The sequence below is a fragment of the Misgurnus anguillicaudatus genome, chromosome 5 (genome assembly GCF_027580225.2).
Source record: "Misgurnus anguillicaudatus chromosome 5, ASM2758022v2, whole genome shotgun sequence".
NCBI lineage: Eukaryota > Metazoa > Chordata > Actinopteri > Cypriniformes > Cobitidae > Misgurnus > Misgurnus anguillicaudatus.
Window position 1 is genome coordinate 31672784 of NC_073341.2, and position 20517 is coordinate 31693300.

Below are 20517 nucleotides of genomic sequence, written 5' to 3' on the forward strand. Positions count from 1 at the left end.
ACACCTCTACAGATAATGCTGGTGTAAACGCAGCATTACACAGCCCAAAACTTTTTTCCTCAATGATGGCCATTTAGAAGTTTTATTGCATTACAGCAAATGTTTTTCAGTGCCTGTTTAATACGGCGAGCTCTGCTTTTGTGACATTTGCAATGCAGTGGCCCAATCAGCATTGTCATAATGCAATTTTCGTGCAGTTTCAGAGTAATTAGTCACATGGGATTTACAGTTTAGCTGAAATATATTTTAGGAATCGTGTGCCCACGAACAAACTTAACATGCAAGTCACACACGTCTGGGATCTGCATATGCCTTCTGAGCAACTGATATTGGGATGTATGGGAATGCTGTGACAGATGGTGATCTCTTAGGTGGGATTGCGGTATTCAGCAATCCATTTTATCCAGCAATCCAATCACGATGGAGGAAAGGCGGGGATAAAATTTGGGATAAAAAATTCTATAAAAATACATAAAAATACAGTCGCAGGTGAGAGTAATGAGACTGAATATAGTAGTAATTTTATTAATAAAAATACAAATAATGGTCCTCATTCTTTACTTTTAATTATTACAGTTACAAAAAATAAAATCAATTATCATGTATATTATCTGACATTCAGGCTTATTATTTAGTCAACGAAAATGTTCTTAATCAATTTAAATTATCTCAAATGTGAAACTACGCCTATAGGTGATTCCTATGTTTTATAGACTTAAGGGCTCATTATAGTTGTGCAAAGGGTTAGGGTCATCTGTGTTGACGTGCAAACACACATGCAGACTGCTAGTAAGCAGTATCCACGCGTGTAACCAAAGTAGCTGTGTGACCATCAATGAAGAAGCAGCTTGTCCAGTTTTAACCACTGATCTATATACAGTAAATGACTGGATTGCGCATAGAACGCTTAACGTAACAGCGTGAGGTGAAGCCAGCGCAGAGTTCGAGCCGCCATCTTGGTATACCCAACCGGTAGAAGGTGTCATTGACTTCCATTCAAAATCATGTTTTAAATTCACCCGCTTTACAGCGTATCAGTCACGCAAGATTATTTTTAGGATATGTGTACGTAAATTAACTGTTAATTCTGGTGTTATTTTCAATGTTTATGTTTTAATCGGGAGGAAAATGGATTTATAAAAAACCGTTAAGGTGAGTGTGTCTGCTGCGTTCTGTTAATGACACGGGTATAAATAAAGTTTTTTCTGAAATTCAGCTACACGGTCAGCGTTATTTCTCTAAATAAGTTTAGGTAACTTGTAAGTTTAGATGACATAAAACCAGCAAATTATTGCATGAAAATACGGTACAAAGTATGATTATTTATATAGATTTCAGAATGAGCACGTTTGTCATTAATACTAAATGCTGCGGTCTGTCTGCTGATCTGATACTGTAATGAAGATGAATGTAACTGATTAAAAACTAAAATGTACAACTTTCAGTAAATAACTATGTACATGCTTAGGACGTTTGTGTTGTAATAATGTACAGGGTAACTTCAGATATAAAAACGAAGACTTGTAAAGTGATGTTTTATCATTAAAATCTGATCGCGTCCATTGATTTTATGGAATGTTTGGGTATACCAACATGGCGGCGCGGTGGCTTCACAGTTGTGACGTCATGCGCAATCCAGTCATTTATATAGATCAGTGGTTTTAACCCACAAACAAAGAAGAATAAGCAGCTTGTTGTGTATGTTTAGAAAGGACCAGTAGTGATAAAAGCAAATAGCCAGCGACTTTTGTTGCAGTTTGAGTTAAATCACTCTTTAACACTCTTTAACATCTTTGTTCTGACCGTCGCAAACGGATATACCTATGACACAGTTTTATTTACCTGGCGAGAGGGGTTTAATTGGACCAATCACAGGACTTGCGGTCCGCGTAGCGCGTAGATGCGCTGTTAAAATTTTGGTGAGGTTCATGTCAGGCTATGCAGAGCTACGCACAGGCTACGGATAACCTATGGCATAGACCTTAAGCAAGACTATAGACCCCTTTACGGTTCACGTCACAGGCGGTTCCCACTGCGCATGTCGGGGTCAGAAAAGTCATTACAGCAGATTGAGTTGCGTATTATTCGGTATCGTTAAAAATGCATACTTACGTTGTGGGCTGTGAAAATCGCACCAGGTCTTCCGTTAAGTTTTCCCGATTCATGCAGAATCTCAAAAACAAAAAAATACAACATCTGCGGCTGCAAGCAATTAACGTGCAGACTGGGACAATGCAAATATCAAAGAGGCTTGTGTTTGTAGTGCTCACTTCATTTGAGGTAAGTCATCATTTTTTAGCCCTGTTATATTAAATTATAAAGCCTGGATGGTATGAACAGTTTGACCCCTTTAAAATATTTGGAGTCTGTTACTTTTGCCTCTCTGTCGCCATCTCTGTTTGAAACATAAAATTGCAAGTTACTTACCTTCACATTGTAGGAAAACAAATGGCATTTCCTGCGAAATCAAAAGTAACTGTGGGTTTACACCAGATGCGAGTTCAACGATTTGCGCGAGTAGATTATATACAAAGTCAATGCAAAGACGCGATCAGGCGCGTCCTCGCGTGGGGCGATGTGCATGGCGCGATATGGGCTGCGTTTTTGTCCTGAAAACGCGCTATTCGCATATATTCAACTCGAGCAAAAAATTTGCATGACACGAAGTTAAATCCCGTGAGTAATCTAGAGCGAGCAACGAATGCATGCTTCTCGTTTGGTGTAAACCCACAGTAACAGCTCAACTTTAAGCTCATCATTATTCTAAGTGTACTATTATAAATCAGACTAAATCAAGGAGACTGATTTTGTACTCACTAAATAACTTATTTTTTATCTTGATCCAAAAAAGTTACGAAATATGGCTTCAATCAGAAAAATCACATGACCATGATTCATTACTGTATTCTGCTGACAGCCTCAAATAAAGTAATTGCATAAGTTTTATTTTTGGCATAGCACTTTGGCATTAGAGAAATGTTGAGATCCTTGACTGTGCACACTGTCTCTCAGAGCAAGGATTCAAGTGAAAGGAATTGCAGTACTTACCATCTGTAATCTCTCTAAGTCTCTGAAGAAAGAATCATCTCATGCTGAGATTATGAAGAAGGTGAGAATGTCTTCATATGTTGAGATCTCTAAGTTAGGAAGAGCATCGCACTCTCTTTCTCACCCTCACGTTCAGCGTTTTCTCTCGCCGTCTCCCATTTTCTCTCCATATCTCTCATGCACATTTCTTCTTCCTTTATCCTGAACCCATAGTAAGAGCCTGATTATCAGTATTATAAGTCTGTATATAACATAAGTGTGTAATTCCAGTAGGGCAGGGTACTAAAGGACCTAATTTGACAGAACAAGTCCAACTATAAAAAGTCTTTATGTAATCATGTGGAGGATTTAGCATCAAACTAGAAAAAACCTGGAATAAAGTGGCTTTACTGCATCCCTCTGCAGGAACAGGGATTATTACCGCCGTCCTGTGAGTGAAGCTCGCTGATAAATTTTGTATTAAGATGTTCCAGGTTATTGAAATTTCTCTGCATGCCAGAGCCGAAGCAGAAAAGACCATTACAATGGTTAGCAATTTATTTGTCGCAATCGTTTTTATACTCTTCCTCTGAAATAAAAAGCTGTATCGCTTCTAAGTTTTTTCCATGAGGCCATTTCCTCCTCGAGCTGACAGGAACAAAGGCACATGATCTAGCGTACGGCGGCTGTTATTTGTCTATGCAGTGAGGCTGAATGACTCAAATACACCCTGATGAGACCACTTAAACATGTTAGCTGTTGGACCAATAGTAGTTCAGTTGGAGAGTCCATGAAAATGTTCACTTTCATGTTAGAATTATGGGGGGCTAAGAGTCCTGAATCCTAAATAAGGCCAGTATTGTGTGTTTTGGCATATTTATATAGATATATATATATACATATACATGTATACGTTAAACAAAGTTTTAGTATCCAAATAATAGATGCTGGTGAACAGTAGACACGTCCGCCTGAGAAGGTTACCATAGCAACAATATGCTGCTCAAGCATTTTTTTGCTGTTGTTAGAATCAGTATCGGACATTGTATCGATATAACACAGGTACTGCCATTATTTATGACTTTCCTTTAAGATTTATACACCACAAAGATTACAAATAATTCATCACAATTAATAATAAAAAAACCTAACAGCCTAAACCAGCTTCAATGTGTTTGCTTAATTTATTAGTTAATCCTTTTTGTTTAACTTTATTAGTAACACTTGAATCCTTGAAAACTATTGATTACTGATAAGTTATACATTACTAATTTAATATGTATATTTTATTATTTTAATTTTGTCTCCATATGTTCTTTTGTCAAATATGCATACATAAATTTAAAAAATCCTATAGCCAACGTTTTTTAATCAGCAACAAAGAAACTGCGCCTTTTGCCGATGACAAACACCTTAATACAAAAGTATTACATATTATACGAATTCTCAGTGAAATTTATTCAACACCATTGCATACTTTATATCGTGTTTCATACCATGTAAAGGGAAACATGATAATATAAAAAGTAGCCTACTGTACAGTAATGCAGAAAAGAGCATCAGAACCGTGTTAAAGCTATTAAAGGTGCAGTGTGTAATTTTTTAGAAAGATCTCTTAACAGAAATGCAAAATAATATACAAAACTATATTATCAAGACCTTTTTATAATGAACTGTTATGTTTCTATTACCTTAGAATGAGACGTTATTTATCTACATACACAAGAGGGTCCCCTTACGTGGAAGTCGCCATTTTGTGCCGCCATGTTTCTACAGAAGCCCTTAACGGACAAACTTTTTTTTATTAAGTTGTCTCCGTCAATTACATCTTTTTCCAGTGGCGGGTACCATAGCTTCTCTATGCGTTTCAAAACGAGTGGTGAGCAGTGGACTGAGTCGTTGGATGCAATTTGCAACCTCACCACTGGATGCCGCTAAAATTTACACACTGCACCTTTAAAACGTTCAGATGCAAAAATGAACTAAATGTAAAATTAGATAAACTAGTTAATGATATTGCGTAAATGCTCTCTGTCTCTTCAAAGGTCTCCGCGAATTATTTTGTTATAAGACTCAGTTATCATACATCACGTCTCTTCTACTCTAAGTACACAGAAAAAAATAAGACAAATGGTGCGTGTTTGAGTCGGATTTTTATGAAGAATATGTGACTTCGCCAACGAAATTTTTGCCAAAAAGCGTGCATTTGTTAGGGTGTTTTCACATATACACTGTTTAGGTCGGCCCAAATGACGTGTCGCTCCGAGTACGGTGCGTTTGGGTCAGTGTGAACACAACAGCCGCACTCGGGTGCGCACTAAACGGCCGCTCCGAGACCGCTCTAAACAGGTGGTCTCGGAGCGGCTGTTGCCGAACTCTGGGGCGACCCACCTGTGGTGTGAACACTGCCGGACCTCGGACCGAACCAAATACAGGAAGTTCTCCACATGTTTGAGCCACTGGGCTTCCGTTGTGACGTGAGCCGGGTGTTATATTGTGGGTTAACAACAAACAAGCCAATCTGGTCCGTTGCAGAGAGATTCGCTGTCTCCTTTACGTTTGAGCTGATGATTTTATATTTTTAGCACTATTTTTAGCAATTTTTAGCAATTTTTTTGGCAGTTTTAGCAAACGGCTCCGTGAGAAAGGCTTTAATAGAACAGCTACGCAATTTCGCGTTAAAGCAAAGAAACTTTGCAAAGACGTGCATCGTTTATCTCCACATCTTGATAGCTGCGCTCTCCCTGTCAGGCTGGTTGTCGTGGAAACGTGGGGGTGGTCATGAGACGGTAAGAGCTGTCAGAGACCAATGACAGCGCTGACCGTTGTCACATGGCGTACGGTGCGGCATTTCGAGTGAAGTAAAAAATATATATATGTGAACACGGACCGCACTAACTGAAAAATGATACAATGTATTTTGGTGCGCTCCGAGGCCGCACCACGGTGCGCACCAACATATGTGAAAACAACCTTAGTCCTCAAAGTCTTATTGCCTAAACACCGAGAATCCGTGTCATGTTACTTCAATATCATACAGTATGCTCAGCATGAAGTCAAGCACACAAATTGTCGTCAGTATGGCCTACATGAAACACGACTGCCCTCTACAGGTTTTTGTATTTCCTGCATCCCCCACTGAACCCCCCTTCTGCAGAATACCGCAGAATTTCAGAAGTGCTCGCGGCATTCTGCTCTCTGATACGCCCATTTTTAAAAGCCACATCTGTAGCTGTTTATTGTTTCATTCATTTGCAATAATTTATTTATTCCACTATGGTAAATATTAGAATGAAGCCTCTTGCGCTGAAATGAGCTTCTCTCCCATGTTATGATTAAACTGAAACTTAATTACAACTGCCACTAGGGGGTGAACTCCGACAATCGGTTCCGAATGTCGCGTGCAGTAGAAAGCCGGCTTTAGAACAGAAGGTTTTTTTTAAAGAAAATGCTTGCGCACACCTACAGTACAAAAGCAAATGTCTGCTTTAGTTTAGATTAGTTTTTATTTAAAATTTGACAAGGCGGGATATTGCAGCATAAAACCATGAAATGTGTCAAACATACACATACTCAAGAAAAAAAGAAAAACTCTAAAATTCAAATATATATATACATGTATAAATAACAACTATTGTGCGAGCAGAAAGGTTATCTATTCAGCAATTTTAGAGGATGGGTACAACAAATGTCCTGTGCCGAATATAATAAGTAGGAGTAGGAGCCAAAGGCAGGAAACGGTGCAGCGGTGATGAACTATCCTTGAGTGTTTTAGTAAGAGAATGTATTGTGGCCTCCTTACACCTCTCACTCAGTGTTTGGAGAGTTGAAGTCAGAATACCTATTATCCGACAACATCGCTTTTGGATCCTCTCTAACTCCTCAGAGAGACCTTTAGGCAATCCACCCCATACTGGACCAGCATACTCGAGAACTGGCCGAATAAAAGTCAAGTATACTTGCACTAAAACATCACACACATTCTTATTGTTTTGTATAATTAGCTTTTTTAGTAACACATTAAGAGGAGATTTCCTAGACAGGGCTTAAGTTTAGTCTAATGGTGCTTTTCCATTGTATAGCACCCCACGGTTTGGGTTGGTCAGGTTACTTTTGGGGGCTTTTCCACTGGGTACAGCACGTACACTCACCTTAAGGATTATTAGGAACATCTGTTCAATTTCTCATGCAATTATCTAATCAACCAATCACATGGCAGTTGCTTCAATGCATTTAGGGGTGTGGTCCTGGTCAAGACAATCTCCTGAACTCCAAACTAAATGTCAGAATGGGAAAGAAAGGTGATTTAAGCCATTTTGAGCGTGGCATGGTTGTTGGTGCCAGACGGGCATCTGAGTATTTCACAATCTGCTAAGTTACTGGGATTTTCACGCACAACCATTTCTAGGGTTTACAAAGAATGGTGTGAAAAGGAAAAACACCCAGTATGCGGCAGTCCTGTGGGCGAAAATGCCTTGTTGATGCTAAAGGTCAGAGGAGAATGGGCCAACTGATTCAAGCTGATAGAAGAGCAACTTTGACTGAAATAACCACTCGTTACAACCGAGGTATGCAGCAAAGCATTTGTGAAGCCACAACACACACAAATTTGAGGCGGATGTGCTACAACAGCAGAAGACCCCACCGGGAACCACTCATCTCCACTACAAATAGGAAAAAGAGGCTAAAATTTGCACGAGCTCACCAGTTTAAAACGTGGAAAAATGTTGCCTGGTCTAATGAGTCTCGATTTCGGTTAAGACATTCAGATGGTAGACTCAGAATTTGGTGTAAACAGAATGAGAACATGGATCCATCATGCCTTGTTACCACTCTGCAGCCTGGTTGAGGTGGTGTAATGGTGTGGGGGATGTTTTCTTGGCACACTTTAGGCCCCTTAATGCCAATCGGGCATCGTTTAAATGCCACAGCCTACCTGAGCATTGTTTCTGCCTTGGAAAGCCTTGGTGTTCATTAATCTGGTATTCAAGTCCAACAAGCTAAAAATGCCCAAAACCAGCAGGGTAATGTTTGTTTAATGCATCTTTAAGGTAGTTGAAAGTTAGCTGACAGCATTATACGTACAAAAAGACTGAGCTGTGCAAGACGAAACCCAACAAAGCCCTGGTTTGGTTTCAGGTATGTGCAAACTACTCACCTTTTAATTAAATTCACCTTTCATGCATCTAATTTGCATGACTACTCAGTAAAAGTTTCTTCGTTTTAATCATTGCAGTCCTTTCAAAGAGGTTTTTAAGGTTAAATAGTTAAAGTGAAATGTACATCAGATTTTAAACATGGGCCGTACGAATGTCTCATGAGTTTGCATCCTTGTAAATAATTCAACCCACCTGAAAGACTAAAATATTTTGTACCATTCATTTCAATGCCTTTGTGTGTTTGAGATTAAATTTATCCGATGTAAATGTGCGTTGAAAAGAATTGAAGTTTAGATGCGTGACCTTCTATGCTGTCATCAATTTAGCCTTTTCATCTACACTGTAATGCAAGGAAAAAACAGGTTGAAAAGTAATTTATTTTTCACAAACTCTCACTACCCTCGAACACAAAGTATGGCATTTTGTGTCATATGTGTATAGCATGCATTTTGTGTGTGTAGGGGTGGGTTGCTGAATATAAGGTTTCTCTCATTTCTCTTTGCCTTCATGTTAATGGAATCAGGCGAGAAAACCAATTGTCCTTAAGGAACGACTGAATGAAATGCACTGTAAATGCCAGCGGATGACAGATCGCAGAGACCGGACGGACGAGAGGGGCATGACGGGGGGGGAGGATGCGGAGGAATAAATGGTGTTTCTGCTTTTTATTTCCAGCTCTAGCGTACCCCTCCATTTCCCCCCTTTCAAGCTACAAGCAGACATTTACCGCAGCCATAGAGCCCTGCAGTAGACGTGCCAGAATAATGTGGGTGCATGTGAGCCGATGGAAGCGTTCTGCAGTACATTTTCTTTAATTAAAAACAGCGTGAACAGGAGGGGGAAACCTCGGGACGTTCTCCAGCCTTTTACAGCCATCTACCAACTATTTTATCCTTCTGCAATGACATGTACCCATACTTTTATGACACGGCTATAAAAACGGCCTCCTGGGATAGAAGACAGAGGGTCTTACATTTACTAGCTGGTGAATTATTACAGGTGCACGGTCACAGATCACACCGGGCCCCAGATGTCCCCACTGTTTAATGAACTGTTATGTGGTGCTATGATATTGTTTTGTGTCGGGACAAGTTGCTCGCTTTACGCTCTGTATTTGAAATTTCTCTCTTGCTTTACTAATGCACGTTACTGGTGCCATTATGTTAATGAGAAAATGGCTTTTTCTTTGTACTGTTTAATTTGAACCAGAATCACATTTATTAGGTAGTACTGTGGGTTTACATATACAAGGAAATATGTCTTGGTGTGTTGGTGCTTAACAATGACAGTAAAAGTGTAATAACTTGCAATAAATGGCTTCCTCGGTTTGGGTGTTTGCCAAATAGTAAATGCACAGCAAAATGCACAGTTTTAATGACAGCAAAACAAAACAAAATTCAGTTTGGATTCATTGAATTCGCACTAAGTACAGTAGGGAAAATTAAACGTGTTGAGTAACGCTTTACTTGAAGGGGTGTCCACGAGACCGACATGACACCCCCACAACCATGACACGACATGTGTCATGAACATGAAGGAGATTTCATGCACGTATTTGACAACTGTCATTAAGTGTCATTCGTTCAACTATGTAATTTTTAATGCTTAGATGACATTGTTTGGGATGTCGTTGTCATGACAACTTGACATTACCAAGACAAAATAACTGATGATTTTTACTAGTGATACAAATTGAATTATTCATTAAAATGTCATTAAGTGTTAAATAAGTCATATAGTTTTATAACAGCGACATTAATATTTTTCTTGACCTCAACTACAGTGGTACAAATATAATTTGTCATTAAAATGTCATTAAGTGTTAATACTCTATCATATAATTTTATAACAGTGTCATGAATATTTTTCTTGACCTCAACTACAGTGGTACAAATATAATTTGTCATTAAAATGTCATTAAGTGTTAATACTCTGTCAAATAGTTTTATAACAACGTCATGAATATTCTTCAGTTCCTAATGTTTTTTTAAGTTTCCTCCATGTGTTAACAAATAAAATCAATCATTCAATAATAATAATTTATAAAATTATACTTTATTGCATTTGGAGACTGATTCACCTAAAATTAAGTAAAAACAGTACAATAATGGGTTAAGCCATGCAGCATTGGGTCCATTTTGCTGCAAAGTTAATTACATTAAATTAAATTGATGTGTTTTGTTAGTTTGTTAGAAAATTTCTTAACCCTCTTTGTGAGGAAGTTCTGTTAGTTGTCAGTTTTCTTCTATAGTGCACATACATAAAGTTTGTTACATTTTGTTAAGGTATTTTAAATGATTTGACATAGTATTAACACCTAGTGCTGTGTTCAAAATATCGACGTTACATCGTCATGAACGCCTGACGATGCGCGTATCGATACAGCACCTTCCGTATCGATTCGGATGCACTTTTTAAAGATCCGTGACTTTTTTGTTGATCCGTGATCCATATGGAACAGACGCATGTGACTTGTGGAGTATGTAGAGTTAAAGGTAGCGGGGTATACTTTCACTTTCCGTGTCTGTCTTGCGGCCGCACGCGTCTGCACAACTTGCGCAGTGCATTTTCTCTGTCTATCTCTCTCTCACGCGCATGCGTATTTAAAGTCAATGAGTTCATTATGAAAGCGCAGATATCTTAACCTACACTACTGCAAAGGGCTTTATTAGCCACTATCTTATAAAAAGTACTAACACATTTGAGAAGAAACACGACAAAGAGCTGCATGTGAAAAGTGTACGTCTAGAGAAGAGAGCTACTTCAAACTATAGCTGTCACATTAATAATCTGATTTCTATTAAATAGTATTAAGTCTGAATGCATGTTTATACATATATTCATAGATATAGAATAATTAAATGAGAGACAAATATAATTCCTAGAGTAAGACACTATCTTTGTTAAACTGCTTTTTTTTAAAAAGTACTAACTTAATTTGAAGTATTTCTACGAGTTACCCCAAAAACTAATAAATGAATGGCAAAAACACAACTGTTACAACACTGGTTATTCAATGAACAATAAACATATAATAATAATAATGTTACTAAATTCTGAACAAAAATGCAATTCAAAATAATCTTGTATCGTGATGTGCATCGTATCGCAGACTTGTATCAGGATACGTATCGTATCGGGAAATTGTTGGCGATACACAGTCCAACTAACTACCCATTAAGCTAGGTAGTTTCTTAAGTTTGATAATTATTCTGCTATGTCATGTTTATGTCAAGTTGTCATAGCAAAGACAATACAAACAATGCATTAAAAATGACATATTGAACAAATTACAATAACAGTTGTCACAAATGTGCATAAAAATCTCCTTCATGTTCATGACACGTGTCATGTCATGATTATAAAGGTGTCATGTCAGTCTTATGAACACTCCATCAAGTAAAGTGTTACCACATGTTGTTCTTCTTTTCTATAGAAAACAGCTTGTTTTCAATTAATCTCTTGCACTTTTGTTTGTTTTGTCCTTGTGACAACCAACCCTATCATATGGAAATTTTAAACATATTTTTCTTAATTAACGTTTTATTTCAAATATTTGACACAGCGTGGTTAATTTATACATATTTAATAATTAACTTGTGCTTTTAATATTACAGTTTTTTGTAACAAGAGTCATCAACAGATGCTGAAAGTGTGTTTAATGGATTATTATCTTGATTGGCTCATTATTCATGACACTAATGAATCTTCTTGATTGTTTTTGTGGCATCTTTTTGTTCTTAATGTTCCTGATGTGTTTTAGCGGCATGAGTTAGTTTTTGTGTAGAGATGCAGCATATGTTTGTACACCGAATAATTGAAAAGGTTGAATAAGTTTGCAAAATAATAATTTTTTTTGATGATACCATCAAATAGCAACCAGCGTAGAATGAGAGGTGCGCACGCTTTATAAATGCAACAAACATGTCCAGGAAAGATGCTTTTTTTGGCCAAATACATTTGATTGTTGAACATTTGGTCTATTTCTGTGTCTAAAAAAGATTTAAAGTTGTACGTTTTCTGTCACTAGGGTGGTTCCCTTACAGTAAATGTTCATTTTGAAATGATGTATCTTTTGGGGTACAATATTATACACTAAGGACCTATTGTGTACCTTTTAAGGACAGATTTTGTACCCGGTAAATTTTAGGGGTACAAAACATTTAACAGTCCCTTTAAAGGTACACAACAGCTCCTTAAGGTACAGTAATGTACCCATAAAGGTACAACATTAGTGTTTCACCCCAGCAACAGAAAAGGTACATTTCTGTACCTTTATTTCCGACAGTGTGCCTCTAAAAGATATCATTTCAAAGCTTCCACAACCACAAAGTAGAAATGTAAATTACAGCGGCCCTTAAAATTTCGTCATTTTTACAAAGCCAATGACTTGATATATTTGGCTGCAAGGCAGGAGATATTCACAAGGGCCACCAATCTGCTTTTTAAAACGAAATTGTCAGCGAATGCACACTTTTGTCTTTCTCTCAGTTCGTATTTTCAGAAGCACTTGGATCCGTCCATTTGACAGTTTTGCCTGCAGATGGATGCTTGATTGGTAATGAGTAACGACTTTGATTATGGCTGTTTTGAGTTGATACTTCAGCTCATGAGAGTCTGACACTCCAAACAGGCTGCTGGTCAAAGTTGTCAGTAAATGTTAGTCAAATATATCAGTCTGCTTGTTATTCTGGACCGGTCACTGTCATTATGTCTTTCAAGTAATTGTTTGAACCTTTGACCTTATGGCAGTATCTGTAATTTCATCTGCTGGGTAAGGTTGACAGAAATCTATTAAAAATAACTTGATCAGATGTCCTTCGAATTAGGTAAGAATCAGGTACTCTAATTCGATTTAAAAGACAGATTTTCTGCACTAATGACATTTATTTCTAATGACATTTATTTATAATGTCAGTCAAGGTCAGAAAAATGGTTAGAAAATAACCCTTAAAAAAACGTCATAATATGTACAATTTATGCACAGATATGTATACATTTGGTACGAATATGTACCTTTAAGGTACTAATATACACTCGTTGGTAAGGCTGTGTATCAGCAAGAATCACATGATGCGTATCACGATACACGTGCTGCGATGCAATATGTTGCAATACATTGCAAAACTGTAAATCGAGGTGATATATTGGGATATTTCCTCTTTTAGGAATATAATTTTAGGAAAGCTGTCATTGAGAACACATCACCATATACAAACCTTAGCAAAAATATTCTGGAAAAGCCCCTATGTTAGTACTTCCTGTCACTGTTGATGCTCAGAGATAAGAAAAATGCTATCTAGTGGTAGGGATGTAAACTCCATACGAACAAATGTCATGAAAAATATTGATATTGCATTTTTGAGAATCGATACAGTAGGTTAGGTGCAAATATCTGCTTTTTGAATCTTCCCTATGCACATACAAAATGATTGACAGACACAAGGTCCTCAAAGTGTTTTAAATGGCTAAACCAAGCACCTGACCACAGCCAGGAGACATGATTTTCTTTGCAATTTAGAGTTTTAATGTCACAGAGACGTGTAAGATTTCAAGATGCCTCTTTCAGTGATATCTTTCGGTAATTGTGACAGTTCTGCATTTCATTTTACTTATGAAACCTTTACGTCAGTGGTTCTCAAACTTTTTGGATGTGCGGCACCCCGTGTGTACGGTGCTGCATCACTTCGTGGCCCTAATTTTAAAACTTACAATTTTAATGAAACAAAACATATAAAATCATAAAATGTAGTGCTGTTGGTTACTAGCTGTATTTGTCTGAGGTTTAATTACAAAGAATTTATGATGTATTTTATGAATGTATTTTATAAAATAAATATATATAAAACTGGGGCACCCCTGGCACCATCCCCTGGCACCATCCCCTGGCCCCCAGTTTGAGAACCACGGCTTGAAGTTATTTGCTAAAACTACCTCTACTTTAAGAGTGATCTTTCTTATTCCTGACACTGTAGACCTTTTGCGTGTTTGCAAACAGAGATGACGTTTTTTGTGGGCGGAGCCCAACTGGTGGCAGAAAGTGAAAGCTCTGCAGTAGCAGTGTAAAGTGTTTTAGCATTAAACTGTGATTTTCATGGATCTGGTGTTCTGAAGTCTGTTTCTCTTTTTAGTGTAATGTTTCTTATAGCGTTTTCATCACGTTACGTTTATTTTTCAGATAAATTGAAAGTCTAAATGGCTTGGCTACTGTTATGTGTGCATGGATGTAGATGTTTTGTTCTTTATTGGTAAATCGATAATTTTTCCATTATGAATCGCTAAAGTACATAATATAAAAAGCAATACTATCATGTATTCTAAATAATATTATTTTTTAAATATTTCATCATTGTTCAGTTTTCTATTCTTGCTTATATTTATAGCCTACGTGTTTGTTCTAAAACTATTATGTTTACATACAACTTAATATGCATGTGCCTGTTTATATATTACCGTAAAACTTCAAATAATAGCCCGGGCTTTTATTTTCCCAAACCTATCATCACACCAGGCGTCTAAAAGAGACAGGCGTCTATAGACGGGTTGCACGGCGACGTCACTAACTGGTTGCGCGCGCAACCGAGAGGCAGAAAGAAGAGAAGTGCATTGTGTTGTATGCTAGTAGCGGTGTCTGTAAGTCAAAATGGCAAGGAGTTGTTGCGTGGAAAATAGTACCAACAGAGTCAGTGCTGGGTGCCTGATGTTAACATACCAGTAGATGCCACTATTACGTTACTAGCATTAAAATTATAACATTATAATTCATACATGTATCACAGTAACACTGCAAAAATAAAGACGGAAAAACAGATCCAACTAAAATCAAGTCTTATTTATATACAAACAATAAAGAACGCTTCAATAATTAAGGTTGCTGCAGTAGCGGATCAGCTCACCAATCTGGCTTTCTGCCCCCTGGATGCGCGCGCACCCTGCAATGTTTGTAAACTTGCAACCCCTCTATAAGAGACAGGCTTTTAATTTAATTGTTCCAGCATGACAGCAGGAGGTTACCACATATTACGTTTTATTTTTAATTTGAATGTGTTCAACAAATTAGTTCGTGTAATAACAACAGTCTTAAATTATTGGCAGTATAAATAAAGCAAACAAGGATATGGTTTTTTTATTGGTTGTTGCGTGAAATCTTACCCAGATACAACAGTGCTATGTTCTGATTGGCTATTGTGTAGCCTCTTTCTCTTTTTTTTGTATTGGCTCGCTCGACTAGAACTCTAGGGAAGACGGGCTTGATAGAGAGAGAGAGCAGTGCGGCCAGATACATTTTGGGCGCTGCAGCATATAAAATATGATAAATAGTGTTTCCGCGCGAGAAATGCAATGTGTGGCGGTAGTGCATGCATGACAAAAGACTGAAAGCCCGGCTATTATCAGCGGCCTCAAAACATTACCGGCTCACCGGGAAAAGTCCCGACTCTCCCGATTGCCACTTCGCTACTGTCATCATCACCTCAATCCTGGCGACGAAGCTTGTTGTGTTGTCATAGTGATGAGTAACGGAACGACTGCGTCTGTCACGTGACATCTACCGGTAAGCAAAAAAAACTTTAGCGTGTTCAATCTCCACCATAGAACTGTCTTAAAAAGACTATCTGACGGGTTTTAGAAGATTAAATACAACCCGAAACTAAAAAACAGACCAGGCCTTTATTTGAGACAGGTGTTTATTTACCCAAACCTGTCGTCACACCAGGCGTCTAAAAGAGACAGGCGTCTATTTGGGACTAGGCTATTATTTGAAGTTTTACGGTAATAACACCTCACATCATGTGTGTGTGTGTGTGCTATATTTATATATTTATTGAGTATGTAAACATAATAATTTTAGAACAAACAGAAAGAACACAGGCTAAGATATAAGGTAAAAAGAAACTGAAAAATTATGAAATATTTAATAAATGATGATTATTGCTTTTTCAGTATAACCAATTCAAATCTTTTTTTTGGCATTCCTATTCTGACACTCAACAGCACAACAAGACATTTTCTAGTGATTTATTTTGCTTGTTATATAAATGAACTACTTTAAAATTGTTTTGTTGTTATTTATTCTTAGTGGAGTTTACCAGAAGTTATCTGTTGACCATGAAAGCTGCTTGTTTATGTTGTTACTGCTGAAACCATCTATAGGACAAAAGGACTAAAGCTAAGATGTCCTTTGTTTTACATAGGATTGTGAAAATGAAGGAGAAACGGTCGAGCCTGGCAGATGTGCTCTCTATCTTTCTCTTATACGTTCTCTCCCTTCTCTCCACTTTTTTGCTCTTTTCTGAACGCAGTCATCGCCATCTGTACGGGACATTGGGCACGAAGATTCTCATTACTCAAGTGAGGAGGTCTCCAATAACAAGGGCGGCTAGCGGACAATGTTTGAGCGCATTAGCTGTGCAGTATGCATAATGTATGACATGGTGTATGCGTGCAGGACGAACTTCACCTGGCCTGTGGGCCAGAGATTATAGGCGGAGAGATGAGGCGCAGAGACGATATTATACAGACGGAGAATTTCAGTCCATTCATCTCTGCACAGCGACCACCGATGGGACACAGACAGTAGAGCTCGCTCGCGGCAGTACTTCGAGAATGCATTTAACACCATCCGAGATGAGTCCGAGACAAGAGTGCAGTGTTTGAATCATTAATATGGAAATCATTTGTCTCTTCACTGAGTTATTACTGCTCAGGAGGTACTGAAGTTCCTCTCAGGGCCGTAATGAGTTTAAATTATGCCTTTTAGAGTTTTGTGTTCCTTAAAAGCAGACTAACTTTTTGGCAAGGACTGGATAATACCATGATGTACTTACAATGGGTGCCTTTCTACAATATTAAAGCAGCTTTTTATTTCAATTCATTTCAAGCTTATTTGTATTGCGCTTTTCATCGTTTACATTGTTGCAAAACGGCTTTGCACAAGACAGTGTAAAATAAACAGAAAGCACAGAGAAATCAAAAATTCAAAATCAATTCAAAGTTCAGAGCTGTATTTAATGCATAATTAATGCATACTTCTTAAATCAAAATGTGGTATTAAAAGTACAACATTGTTTTCCTAAATAAATCATTGACTTTGTCTTTGTATTACATTTTAAGGGTTCCCAAAAGGTCTTTTGTTGGACTGCATGGTTTCATAAAACACCTTCCCAGCAAGCAATAGCTGCATTTTACTATCTAGGTTAACTTAAGACTCAATAGTCAAGCTATGAGTAACCCATTTTTAACAAAAATAACCTTGAATTTGGTTTCATGTCATTTTTGACAAAATAACTTGCAAGATGTATGATATTTCATTATGCAAGCAAAGTCAGCAGTGTATTACAAAGTTTGGTTTCATTAATTAATTTATTGTATTTTATTTTTGGGCTTCAGAATCAGATAAAAAACATCTATTCAATTTTAACTGACAGCCCAAATTTTGCCTTGTTTTAGCCTAGACATCTGGGCTGTGTTTGGAAGGTTATTAATCGTCATTTAAATGCAAATTTGCTTGCTGGGTTTAACATCCAGAACCATTATGTTGCATAAAAGGACTATAAAACAAACAAAAAAAGTGTGATTTTTTTTAGAAAACTATAGTTCTTAAAATAGTTAACCCTGGGTTATTCTTAAAGGATTACTACACTTTCATAAAAATAAAATCCTGATAATTTACTCACCCCCATGTCTTCCAAGTTGTTTATGTGTTTATTTGTTTAGTCAAGAAGAAATTATGTTTTTTTTTTTCATTCCAGGATTTTTCTTATTTATATAGTCTATATTGGACCATAACAATGCAGATTTGTTTTAATGTTTAAAATTGCAGTTTCAATGCAGGTTCAAAGGGCTCTAAACGATTTCAAAGGGTCTTAATAAGTGAAACAATTGTCATTTTTGACAAGAAAATCCAAAATATGCACTTTTAAACCACAACTTCTCGTCTTGCACTAGCCGTGTGACGTGCCAGCGTGACCTTATGTATTTGCGTAAGCACGTCCAAAGGTCACGCGTCACTGTGAAACGCACATTTGCGGACCATTTTAAACAATAAACTGACATTTTAAACAATAAACTGTTATTTTTGTATTTGGTATAATACAATGTGTTTGCGTGGTTTATGGTTAAAAAACACATTATTCCACATACCGTACATTGTTGTAGCTCCAGATTTCCCTCTCTTCCTGAAACGCACAGATTTTGTACAAAACTCATCGATTTGAAAAGCGCTGTGTCCCTGATTGGCCAGCTAATCTGTACGTTGTGATGGGTCTAAATACCTATGATGTCAGCTGGAAATGTGACGCTCCTTACCATGTTTGAAAGGTTCGCTCACAATGCAATGCTAACAAGAGTTAATTTACAGGCTGAGTCCAATGCGAGAGGAATTGTGATAATGACGGTCTTTACTAATCACCTTTCTTATCACCAATCCCAGGAAGTAAACTGTTGCCTACAATCCGTGCGTTTGTTGTAGTCCAAGAAAAGAGATTTACGTTGGAGGCTATAACTTGCGTCATTGTTTACTTTGGGGTATGTACCTTTTGCATATTGTTAACATGCACTGATACACACTTACAAACCAAAGGAAATGTAAAATCGTGAATCTGACCATTTGGTGCTCTTTAATTATTATCATTCCACGTACAACAACATCGAACCGGTCCAATTTCTCCACACTTGTAAACACTAGGGCGGTAGTTTTGCTTATATCATGCATGACCTTTCGACGTGCTTAAAAGTTGTGGTTTAAAAGTGCACATTTTTTATTTTTCTTACAAAAAATCGTTTTGCTGGATAAGACCCTTATGCCTTGTTTGGGATCATTTAGAGCCTCTTGAAGCTGTGTTGAAACTGTACACTGTTGAGGTCCAATAAAGTCTATTAAATTTAGGAAAATCCTGGAATGTTTTTCATAAAAAAAAAAACTTAATTTCTTCATGCCTGAACAAAGAAAGACATCAACATTTTGGATGACATGGGGTTGAGTAAATTATTAAGTAATCCTTTAATCCCAGGTTAACAGAATCCTGGGTTATCTGTTTCACACTGTTCATACTTAACCACGGGTTAATGTTTTCATTTAAAAAGCGATGTCAAACTGACTGAATTAAAGTAGCGCGCTTGTCGTTTTAAATAACTTGTCTCACGCTTCCACGTGAATGACAAAACAGATTGCAACGTAAATCTCCCATGGGTGTTTTATGAGAGCCGGCGGCGAGCTCCGGCGATCAGTGCGCGGTGCGCCATGTATGGTATGAGCGTCGAGGAGAGTTGATATCAGCTCAACTTTATGGTAATGAGTTATGACACGATTTGGCAGCAACCAATCAGAAGGCGGAAACGTCCGCTTGAAAGGATTCTAGATAATGCATTCGAGTGTCAGAGCGTCCACTACACTTTCTCTATTGCGTTGTTGACAGGGCAGCCAGAGCTTTTGTTGAGATGCTGGTGGCGATGTGAACGCACAGTTAGAGGGGTGGCATAGTTCACAGGGGGTCTCGAGATCTGATATGCTTTAAGCTCAAAAATCTTCCACAAACAACTTTATTAAAACATTTTTAGAAGGATTTTAAAAGTTTTTTAATTTGGCTTACTCCATCTCAACGTGCTTGTCAACATAAGAGCAAAATTAAAGATAGATGTAGAGGGTTCGGGGTCAGATTGTAGTATCCTTGGGCCCTGTTTACATGAGAACACTCGAGGATGAAAACGTAAAAATATTTTATCCGATGTGCCTTTCGTTTACACGGTGATGGCATTTTTCGGTCTTAACTCTTTCCCCGCCAGCGTTTTTTTTAAAAGTTGCCAGCCAGTGCCAGCGTTTTTCATGATTTTCACCAAAGTTTAATGCCTTCCAGAAAATGTTCTTCTATAAATATATAAACATACAATATATATATAGAACCCTCTGCTTTCATACAAAAAAACCCGTTTCATCCTACCTTCAGTGGTTCTTTTGTAATCAGCTTTTGAATATGGGTAGGTTTCTGCCAAAAACCAGATAATTCCATTTTTGTGACGGACTTTTCATAGAGATCCCATTTAGAGCGATCTTTAAAACAGACACGGACATGCAGGCGCTTGCCATAGGGCAATACTTCCGGATTTAAAAAGTTGCGGAAGGGCGCCACCTGGTGGATAATAGCGGTATTGCGGAAAGACGGAAAATCTCATCATTGGCGGGGAAGCGTTTTCTCTTAATTGACGAGATATCACGTCAATGGCGGTGAAAGAGTTAAACGCAAAAAAGTGAAAACCACCCTTCAGATTGGAAATCTTTAAAACACTCTACCGCCGCGTTCCCGTCCAAATGGTAAAAACGCAAAAGTCTGCTCAA

General features: G+C 37.7%; 1 long non-coding RNA gene across 2 annotated transcripts in view; it reads left to right on the forward strand.

The window, feature by feature from the left end:
* LOC129414790 (uncharacterized) overlaps positions 1-20517 on the forward strand; it is a 143158-nt gene that overhangs the window by 38416 nt on the left and 84225 nt on the right. Inside the window, exon 4 of one of the 2 annotated variants that reach the window (XR_008634535.2) lies at positions 16379-17138. The exons of the other annotated variant lie outside the window; for it this stretch is intronic. This is a non-coding gene — a long non-coding RNA (uncharacterized lncRNA). Of the gene's footprint in view, positions 1-16378; positions 17139-20517 lie in introns of those variants that run through there. 2 annotated transcript variants of the gene reach the window in all.